The following is a 9,358-nucleotide window of genomic DNA, read 5'->3' as shown; positions in this document are numbered from 1 at the left end:
GTTTTGTGTTCTCGGCACGTATTGGGAAGGAGAGGTGTTTGATGCACTGGCAACCTGTCCGCAGAGGAAAATAACCAGTTTTCTTGGCATTTGTTAGAGGATCGGATAGGGCTGCTAACACTCGCTTCTAAACAAACTTGGTTTGTTTCCAGGGGCCGTCGTCAGGGCGAGGCCGGTTTTGATAGATACAAAGAAAAAAAAAAGTGGTGCTTCATGCCGTAATTGTGGATGAGTGGTTTTTTTTCCTGGTGCTCAATCCTGTAACCTTGGTAAGAATGTTTTTCAGCTTTGAGGGCCACATGTTAAGAAAGTAGAGTCAGTGTCTTTATTTTATTGGGTTTTTAAGAGCCCCGGTTATCAGTGTGAAATGGACCTTTCATGCTAACGGCTCGTTACTCCCCACGGGGTCAATGAAGAGAGGCCCGAGGCGGCCTCACCTGGGAGATGCTGGGGTTTCTGCAGGGACAACACTGCTGAGCTGCCTTGTCCTTCGGGGCTGTCCTGATCAGAGTGGTGCTAAGAAAAGATGATTCAGTGATGGACCAAGCTGACAAGGAAGGAGGTGGTGACACGGGGAGAAGGAGAGGACACCGCTCTGTGTCCGTGGAGAGAATGACCCAGACCAAGGATGATGCATTCCTAGGTAGCGGTAACGTGCGGGTCCTGCAGGTGCCCTGCCCTTTCTGAACACGAGTCTGGTTGTTGCTCTTCTTACATTGTTCTCTAGAAGCTGTGATCACCACCGTCCTTTCCTGATGGGGATACTTAATAGACAAGCCCTGTTCGTAAGGTGCCCCCCCACACACCCAAACTTGTGAATCACCATCTTCATTTCCCCTGTAACTTATCTTTGTTAACTCTTATAAAATGGCAGTCTCACCGTGGATGCTTAATGTCTTTTAAAAAATGCTGTGTCTGGTTGGAAGGAGGGTGACATTTACTAATTTGGTTGCAAATTACTTTTGAAGTTTATGCCCAGCTGTTTAAAATCCCTCGGAGATCAGTGCCATTGTTTGAGGCAGGTGTCTGCCACTGACTGATCTGGTTAGTCTTTCTTGTGCTGATTGAACCGTATATATATTTAAAGAGGCAACATGGGAAGAGCTTCTAAAACCTTCAAAGCCCCAGCTGTGGAACTCCTCCAAGTTAGCAATTAAGTAAAAATTAAGTTGGTTTTTTTGGGGGTTCCCCCCTTAACTTTTCTCTCTGATTTCAAGAGTAACCTGTCAGCATCACCAGCCTTTGTTTCAGCCCCTGTGATTTTTCTTGTAAACTTTTAAAATGTAAACTTCCAGGGAGGATTCTTGTCACCTCCTCTGCTTATCACTTGTTCACTTCCGCCACTGTCTTGTGTGATGGTTGCTCAGGATGGCAGGTGGCTCTCAGATGAGCTTGAGCTGCTTTCCTTCTCCCAGACCCTCCTCCCTGCAACAGACACTCCCTATTGAGTCTGTTTGGAAGATACATAGGTCAACACTGGAACTTTTTTTGGTGTCACTTGTCTTTCGGGTATGCAGGGATATTGTTCAGTAAGTCACACAGTGGTCCTTCTTCAAATCTCAAAGATCCCTTTCAACACCGAGATGAGATTTCTCCTGTTCACAGCAGGTCCTGGAGGCTCCCTCGAATAGCCCATTTGTCTTTGGCCATTTCTATAAAGGTCCCTCATGCCATTGTAATATATTGTCTCTCTTCTGTGGAAAAGACGAAATTCTTTCGTGTCATGAATTTGGTGTTTTATCTAAAATTCCATGTGGACTGGGTTCAGGATTTTCTTTTGAGAGTGTGGGCTTCTGGTAGAAATCTACCAGGAGATTCAGGAGTAAAGCTCCACAGATCTCCTTATAATTGCAGAATTCGATGATAGGACATTTGCCCTCCTTTAAAATAGGAATTGGAATTAGTACTTCCTGTTCTTAGTGCATTTCATGTTTTAGAGTTACTGATTATATTGTTGGCCTTTGAAAGTATTGCTGATATAGTAATCAAATGTGACTGTTAAGCGTATTTTTGATTTCAGGTGGCTTCCATTTTAAAGGGTTCAATCTTTTATCTGTTTTTCAAGTAATTTTCACAAATCATTTCATAAAAATAAAAAATGGTTATAAGTCCCAGAGAATACCGATGTATAATGTGGTTTCATATTTACGTAATTTTGTTGCCCAAAATCAGATTGTAATTAAAAAGTAGGGAAATTAGTCTTGTGGTGACATGACATAGCATTAAACTCATTCTTTGTTTCTGTCTCTTTTAAAACGTTAAGTGTCTCGTTTTCAAGCAGCAAATCATCCAGGTTTGCTTTCTAATATGTATTTCAACTGTTAAGGCAGAAATTAGGAGAAACTCATAGGAAAACATGATGTCGAGGCAAAAAAGATAAAAGGTGTTTCCTTGCAATAATGGAAACATCTTTCATTATTTTAACGTGTCAAGCACTTATACACATTGCTCTGTCATCTAAAGATATCCTTGGTGCAAAATGAGAAGCAGAGGTTTCTGAAATTAGGGATAGCACATCCTAAGCCTACAATCATAGATTTCTGCTCTGGGATTAAATTAGCGGATATTCAGAGCCACTCACTCTGACAGCACATACTTCTACAGATTGACGTTAACTTTTGTTTTTTCCGTTTTATTGGAGCGTAGTTGATTTACAATGTTAGTTTCAGGTGTACAGCAAAAGTGGTTCAGTTATACATATACGTATATCCTTTTTCAGATTCTTTCCCCATATAGATTATTACAGAATATTGAGTAGAGTTCCCTGTGCTATACAGTAGGTCCTTATTAGTTATCTGTTTTATATATAGTAGTGTGTATTTGTTAATCCCAAGCTCCTAATTTATCCCCCCTCCACACACATTTCCCCTTTGGTAACCATAGGTTTGTTTTCAAAATCTGAGTCTGTTTCATAAGTGAGTTCATTTATATCATTTTTTAAAAAAAATTATGATGTTAACTTTTGAATTAAGCTACTAATATTGATGGTAATCAGAGCCAATAAAAGCAATAAGGCATGATTTTATTGATGTATTATTATTTATAATTTATGTGCCAGACATTATACTCAGTTTTATTTGTATTTGACAGACATTACTGTCTGTAATGTTTAATCTTCGCGAAGCTTATATAAATTTGATATCACCATCACCACCACCATCACCATCCGAATTCTGCAGATGGGGAAACGGAGGCTCAGGGAGGTTGAGTCCCTTGCCCAGCTCTTCCAGCTGGTAACTGTTAGAATCAGGTGTGTGTGATCACCAAACATTGCCATAAACCACAGAGCTAGACGACCTACCAATTAAATATTTTAAATTGTGATAAAATACACATAACAAAATTTCCCATCTTCGTCAGTTTTAAATGTGCACTTCAGGGGCATTAAGTACATTCACGTTGCCATGCAACTACCACCACTGTCCATCTACAGAGCTCTTTTCATCTTGCAAAGCTGAAACTGTGTACCCATTAAACAACTCCCCATCCACCCCTCCCTTCCACTTTCTGTCTCTGAATTGGACTACTCTAGGGACCTCATATAAATGGAATCTGACAGTATTTGTCTTTTTGTGAATTACTTATTTCACTTAGCTTAGTGTCCTTCAGGTTCGTCTGTTGTAGCCCGTGTCAGAATTTCCTTCCTTTTTAAAGGCTGAATAATATCCCATTGTATGTATCTACCACATTTTGTTTATCCATTCATCTGTTCATGGACCCTTGGGCTGCTTCCACATTTTGGCTTACGAGTAGTGCTGCTATGACTATGGGTGTATCTCTTCAAATTTCTGCTTTAAATTCTTTTGGCTGTATACCCAGAAGTGGAATTGCTGGATTAAATGATGATTCCGGGTTTCGTTGTTTGAGGAGCCACCACACTGTTTTCTATGGCGGCTGTACCATGTTACGCTCCCACCAACAGCACACGAGGGTGTCAGTGTCTCCCGTCCTCGCCAATACTCGACACCCGTTATTTTCTGTTTTTTGACAGTTGGCATCCTGATGGGTGTGAGGTTAACCAATTAACCAGTTAGCTTTTTACCAAATCATTTGGTGCCCGACGTGCGGGTTCTCTGGGCCGATGCTGCTCCTGAATTAGTTTTTTCCTATCTCACCTTGTGCTTATGTCCCTTTTTCTAGCGAAGAATAATTGGAGGACTTACTACTCCAGCACCTCCTGGGGGACTAGGGAACCCATGGGCAGGAGGGCTCCTGACAGATAAACACCGCGTCTCTGTAGGGAGGGCTGCCCCTGCTTACGTGAAGGACCTCGTGGTTTAGCAATGAATAGTTGTTGAGAATCAAGTAAGCGTGGCGTTAGTATTAACAACACTAAATGTGCAGAACAGACCCTTTGCGGAAGATTAGGTAAAGGTTGAGTTATCTCTTATATGTGACCAAAACAAGACAAATTCTTTTTTTTTTTTTTTTTGCGGTACGCGGGCCTCTCACTGTTGTGGCCTCTTCCGCCGCGGAGCACAGGCTCCGGATGCGCAGCCTCAGCGGCCATGGCTCACGGACCCAGCCGCTCCGCGGCACGTGGGATCCTCCCGGACCGGGGCACGAACCCGTGTCCCCTGCATCGGCAGGCGGACTCTCAACCACTGCGCCACCAGGGAGGCCCAAGACAGATTCTTAGGACAGTGGAGAGAACCAAAAAGTTGACGGCTGTGGTTTCATCTGTCAAGCTGTTGTTGGGAGGCGCAGAGACGCACGCTGTGCCATATAACCCCCCCGGGGGGGAGATGCAGCCAGATGAAGGGGAAATTCTAAGTGTGATGATTTCATCATGTATTGGGGTGGCCAAAGAGTTCATTTGGGTTTTTTTATAACGTCTTATGGAAAAACCCAATGAACTTTTTGGCCAGCCCAATGTTTGTATTGTTATATGTCAGTTTATAATATTACGGTCCATGACAACGTTATATGTTTATTTTGTCTGTTTCTTTCTCTAGAGTATAAACTCCCTGAGGGCTGGCGTTTGTCCGTAGCCGTATTCCCAGCTCCTACAGTAGTGCTGGCACGTAGTGAGTAAATGAGTGCAGAATGAGGGTGTAAGCGCTGTACTAGGGACATACGTGGTGTCATGGGAGCAGTAGATCTGGGGTGTCTGAGAAGATGTCCCAGAGAAAGCAACGGCTCAGCTGAGACCTGAGGGGTTGATGAGGATGTTCTGGAAGGTGGGAATGGCATTTTAGGATTACTGTGAGCATGACATCCTAGTGAGGGAAAGGAAGACAGTCTGGTTTGAGCACAGCGGGTGAGTGAGTAGAGGGGCTGAGCCCAGAGTTCCCCCTCAAAGTGTGCTACTGGCATCAACTACACTCTTTAGTTGAAAGTACAAAGAGCGGACCCTTAGTTGCCCTTGGCTATCTTACCCCCTTTCCCGTCTCAGCCCTCTACTCAGTTCACACTGAGTAGATGCTAAAATAAGCATCTAGCAAGTAGAGTGTTGCCAAGATACGGGGGAGTTTCCAAAGCAAGCCAAGTGCTGTGAGTTCATGGTCAGATAAGACAACTCTTCTCAGCCCAGGTGAGCAAGAAGCCAAGTCTTTCATGAAAGTCAGCTGACCTTTCTTTCAGTTTGGGGAGAAATTCATGTCAGCTGCGTGTGTAGCGCTTTTAGAGCAATAGTCTTCAGCATTTTCCGTTCTGTGGTCCGTTAATGTTTTCAGTGATACAAAAACAGGTCTCTCACCCAGTGTTTTTTAAACTGCAAGACACAATCCATTATTGGATTATGAAGTTAACTTACTGTGTTGGAACAAGCATATCTTTAAATATGAAGTCGAATGGAACAGAAAAGACCAGCATGCATTTCATGTAGCAAGAGTGATTCATGAAATTTTGGGTCCTGGAGTTTGGGACATGTGTCTTACCCAAAAGCTCGAAAATGATAGACCCATGACATTTAGTTTTCTATAATGTTCCTTTTAAGTTATAGAATCACACAGGTGCAGGCCTGGAGGGAGGGCAGGAGAAAGTGACATTAGTTGGGCGATCACCATGCAGGTGCCTGGATACATGGAATTATCTACTCCTACGATACTGCTCATTGGGTGGATCATCTCCAGTTTACAGAGGAGACGCTGAGGCTTGTAGAGCTTAAGAAGCTTGACCGAGGGTTACCTGACAAATGGCTAGCTGTGAACCCTGATCTCTTGGCTCACAATTTAATCTTCCTTTCAGGCCTCCATAGATTGTATTCCCGCAATTTGAAGACATCTTCTCAGGGAATGTGTTATAACCATATTCCACGTTAGTTAAGAGGAATATGGACTTTGGGATATACCCCATCAGCTTCTTAAGGAACTAAGTCACATAGGAAGAAGTAGTATTGATTAAACACACCAGGGCTGTTGACAAAGATGAAAAGGGCCGCTCTTTCCTCCCCCCTGAAGCTTTCTCCCTGCTTCTGGGCGAAGCAGCCTCCGTGGAGCCATGTGAGGCGCCGTGCTTTCCTTTCTAAAGCTGGGATCCCTGGGGCCATAGCTGAGTCCCACTGTCTCCTTTTCCCAATGTGTATCCAGAGGCTGATGAGTTTCTACTGGACAAAGTGATGCAATTATGCAAATTCCTGGTGCGTGATTCCAGGATCTCCAGCATCTGCCAGGCTTTCAGACTTTGCCTGGTCAACTCTTTCTACAGCAGCTATTTCAGACCGTCTCCTGCCACCGTCACCCCCTCAGCCTGCTTCGCTGAGAAAATGGAAGTTTTCCTGATGAAAACCACCTTACCCTGAGATCACAGGGCTACAAGCCCAACTCTGTCTGGATCCACCCTCCCATCCTTCCCGTCTTTTACAATGAAGAAAAAAGAAAAAAATCCTCACCTGTCTAATGTTCATCCTCCATTGAAGCTCTGGAATCCATTTCTTCTTCCTCCTTGAGAATCTCGTTCTCTTGATTATGTCCTCTTGCACCTGTATTTTCCTTCCCTCCCTCATGCCTGGCCCCATTCTCCCTGTACAGACATGCTGAAATCCCTCCCTTCTTTGAAGAAAAAGGCCATCCTTCTGTGCCTCCCTCCAGCTACTTCTCTCTTTCCTCCTCTTCACAGCCAGACTCCTTAAATTGTCCTCTGCACCTGCTGCTCTGTGTTCTCCCTCCGTGTCTTGGCTACAGACATCTGGCCTTGCCCCTGGGAATGGATCTCTTTCCTGTTCCCTTTTGCTGATTCTTGCTATAATTCCTCTCCCGTCTTCCTTGACTTCTCTGCAGCAGACAGCTACTGAGCACCTGTGGCTTCTCTGAGCAACGTCTTCCTCCCATCCCCCCTTCCCGTTCTTCCTTCCTCTCTTGTGCTTTTCAAGCTGCTCCTCTCCTTTCTGTCCCCTGGAGGGTTGATGTTCCTCAGTGTTCTCACCCCATGGGTAACCTCACCGCTCGCTGACCTTAACAGCCACCTCCTGGCTGACCACTGCCCATCCATGACCTATCCAGAGTCCTCTTTTGCTGCTGCTAGATGGGCGCATCCAGCACCCCAGGCGCCAAACTGCAGGTGTCGTCTTCCCCTTTCTCTTTCCACAGACCCGCCTCCCGTTCTTTTCCGTGTCTGGCGCTGGCATCAGCTGTCCTTGCACAAGCAGAAACCTGGACGTCTTCCTTGACTCGTCACCTCCGCAGCTCAGCCCAAACCAAGTTCTGTTAGCCGCACCCCCTGCTTATCTTCTTACTCCATCCACCTTCTCCAGCCCCCACACTATTTGCAGGTCACACCATTTCTCTTCTGGATCACTGCCAGAACCTCCTCACTGGTCTCTGTTACTGTGGACTGTCCTCCGTGCTGCAGCTGGGAGGATCCTTCTAGAACCCAGATCTGAGCTTGTCACTCCTTGCTTTACACTCTCCAATGGCCACCCAGTGTACTTGGAATGAAAGCTGGACCCTGTAACATGAATTAGAAGGTTCTAGTTGGTCTGCACTCCCCTGTCCTCTCCAGCCTCATCTCTCCAGCACCACACACATCACTGTCCTCCAAGTCCAAGCCTCTTTGGGTTCCATAGTGGTCCCGTGCATCCCACTGCCTCATGGAAATTTCTGCCCTACCTCTAATCCCGCCTTCCTTTGGCTATTCTCTACATTTTCAGGGCCTCACTTAGATAGTTTTCCTCTGGAAAACTCTTCCTCCAAATTAGGATTTTGTTTCCTCCCACATGTCCTTAAAGCATGTACGAGATCATCTATATACAGCACTTAGCCCCATGCGTGGCAACCAGTCAGTACACGTTAGCTGGCACGGCACTTAGCATATACTGGTTTCTTTACCTTTAGATGTTCCAAATAGATTGTAAACTCTCTGAGGGCAGAAGGCACATTCTCTTATTCTTGATTGAATCCCTGGTATCTAGCACTGTTGCTGATGCATAGTAGGTGCTCGATAAATATTAGTGGAATAAATAAATGAGCCACACATTTTAGAACCTTTATTGTCTAAGGGACTGTGTGCTAATCCCAATCTGGTAGTTTAAATGTCTACACAAATATAATCATTATGATCTTCAGTATTTTTTGCCTGTGGGTCTCTGGAATTATCTAGATACATTCTACTACAGAGTCAGAGTTGAAGGTGATGGGAAACATTGAAAAATGCAAAGACGCATCTTGCTACCAGGGAAAAACTCCATCTCCCCAGCTCTGTGGTATGATTTTCTCCCTCTGTCATCCTCATAGTTTCTCACTTCGCTGGGAGATGCCAATAATAAAAGACAAAAAGATTAGGAATGATCAGGAAACAAAAAGGAATATTGAAATATTCTGAAATATCCTACAAGGTTGAGGCAGTAGATAAACATTAAATGCAAATATACAGCGAACGCAAAATTATTTTAATAAAAAATTATCAAAGGGTAAAAGAGGTTAAAAAATTTAATGAAACGATAAAAGATTTTAAGGATTCTTCAGAACAGAATCATCATGATCTTACACTTCATTAAGGTAAAAAGTAAAAGACTGAATTTGAGAATTAGGACAATAAAGGCATGCCAAAGATTAAATAATTGAGAGTATTCGAAGAAAAATATCTTAAAGAGTAATAAATTATTTAGGAGACTCACTGAAAGTGTAACCAAAAATATGGGACCAGCGGAGGAAAAAAACATAATCTTTTAAAGAGGATTAAAGATAAATCCCAGCAATAATAAAATGAACACCAGCGTGGGTTTCTAATGGCAAGTAAGCCACAGCTAAAACAATGTTAAAACCGGAGCTTAGGGTTTTAACCTCAAAAGCCTGTGTCACCTCAATGGGATTTCAGAGGCAGTTTTTAGTATACTTGCTATGTGAATGCCATCATGTTTCAGGGGAAAAGCTCTGTGAGTTCCACTGTGACATTCCCCGCCCCCCGGGGGGTGGGTGGG

At 44.0% G+C, this 9,358-nt stretch overlaps 1 protein-coding gene across 1 annotated transcript in view; it reads left to right on the top strand.

Moving 5' to 3' along the window:
• Window positions 1-9,358, top strand: part of PRKCQ (protein kinase C theta) — a 143,841-nt gene that overhangs the window by 435 nt on the left and 134,048 nt on the right. The gene's annotated exons all lie outside the window — the stretch shown is intronic.

Source organism: Neophocaena asiaeorientalis, unplaced genomic scaffold, assembly GCF_003031525.2.
Source record: "Neophocaena asiaeorientalis asiaeorientalis breed wild unplaced genomic scaffold, Neophocaena_asiaeorientalis_V1.1 scaffold176, whole genome shotgun sequence".
Classification (NCBI taxonomy): domain Eukaryota; kingdom Metazoa; phylum Chordata; class Mammalia; order Artiodactyla; family Phocoenidae; genus Neophocaena; species Neophocaena asiaeorientalis.
Note: the sequence above shows the minus strand (reverse complement) of the source record. Positions and strands in the feature narration are given on the sequence as shown.